Consider the following 1,772-nt stretch of genomic DNA (forward strand, 5'->3'; position numbering starts at 1 on the left):
AGAACTGTTACTGAAAAAAAGTGTCAACGCTTTCAAGACTCTGGGCCTTCACTCTTGCTGTTCCCTATGGGAGTGCCCTTCCTGTTTCTCTGCCTTTGAATTCCCTGTCATCCCCTGGCATCAGCTGAGACAGTACATGCCGTGTGAAGCAGTCTCCCCGCTTCTCAAGCACCAGTAAACCTTCCTTCCTCTGGGTGTCAGACCTCAGCCTCCCCAGTGATACCAGAGGCCTGGGGGCCACACAGGAGGCACTCTCCCAGGACTCTTGCACCTGGCCCGGTGCAGAGTCCCCAGTCCCCGCTCATCCCTCTGTAATGCATTGTGGGGATGGTGGGAATGGACATCTGACCTCAGAACCCGCCCAGGGAACCCAGGACAAATGTGGCGGGTCCAGCAGAGAACTGCTGAGCGGAGGAGTTGGGCAGGTGGGTTTGTGCAGCTGGAACTTTCCACATGCCTCAGACAGGGGTCACAAACTCTTAATGTACTTAGAAAATCACAAGAAAAGACAAGAGTGGAAAACCGAAAGCATAAGACCTGAACCTGAACTTGCCACAATTAAATGTCACCCCAAGGGTCTCTCCTTTTAAATGTGTTTTGGTGGAGAAGTGAGTCCCAGACAAGGGCTTGTCGCAGAAACATCGAGTGTGGATGGTTTTGAGCCACAGCAGATTTGGGGTTCTTTTTCTGCCTCTCTAGTACCTGCTGTTGTTAAAGCAGCTGGTTCCTGCCATGATGAATCAGAGGGGCAGCCACCCCGAGTAAAAGCCCTGTCGTGTCTACAGAATGCCACCAAAGAGAACTTCTTGAAACAGGAGCTTCTGGCGTGGTGCCTAGGATCCACCCCCAACCTGCCCCAGGGGGCTGGGGAGACCCCTGGATCGTGGCACGGCAGCTCTTCCAGAGTGACTGGCTCATCTCACCACCTCTCTCCCTCCCTCCCTTCCTTCCCATCTGCCTGATGGCCACACAGAACATGAGCTGGTTCTCCAGGTGCTTCTGTTGGCACCCATGATATTCCCAGACAGTTTCTCTCTCACCAGGAGCCAAGCCTGGAGCTTTGGCTTCCATCACTACCTTATTTAGTCCTCAGGACAATTCTATGAGGAAGTGACTATAGTCTCTGATTTCCAGATGGGGACACTGAGACCTGGGGAGACCACATGACTTGTCCAGAGCTGGGTTCCCCCCAGGACACTCAGTGACATTCCTGCAGGCTTGGGAGTTGAGTCAGCCCTGATGACCCAGCGTGGGTTGAAACACGTCCCCCAAAGGGACATGTCCATGTCCTAACTCCTAGCACCCATGAATGTGACCATCTTCAGAAAAAGGACCTTTGTAGACGTCATCACATAAAGAGGAGGTGATTGGGGTGAGCCCTAAATTCAACGATTGCTGTATTTATAAGGAGAGGAGGATTTGGAGACTGACAGAGACACACAGAGGGAAAACAGTCATGTGAAGACAGAGGCAGAGATTGGAGTGATGTGTCTATAGACAAAATCAAGGAAGCACAGACATATTACAGAAAGCAAGCTTATGGTTGCCAGAGGGGAAGGGCTATTGTTGTTCAGTCGCTAAGTCCTGTCTGACTCTTTGTGACCCCATGGACTGCAGCACACCAGGCTTCCCTGTCTTTCACTATCTCCCAGAGTTTGCTCAAACTCATGTCCATTGAGTCAGTGACATCATACAACCATTTCATCCTTTGTCGCCCCTTTCTCCTCCTGACTTCAATCTTTCCCAGCATCAGGGCCTTTTCCAATGAGTCA

Source organism: Bison bison, unplaced genomic scaffold, assembly GCF_000754665.1.
Source record: "Bison bison bison isolate TAMUID 2011002044 unplaced genomic scaffold, Bison_UMD1.0 scf7180017864289, whole genome shotgun sequence".
NCBI classification, from domain to species: domain Eukaryota; kingdom Metazoa; phylum Chordata; class Mammalia; order Artiodactyla; family Bovidae; genus Bison; species Bison bison.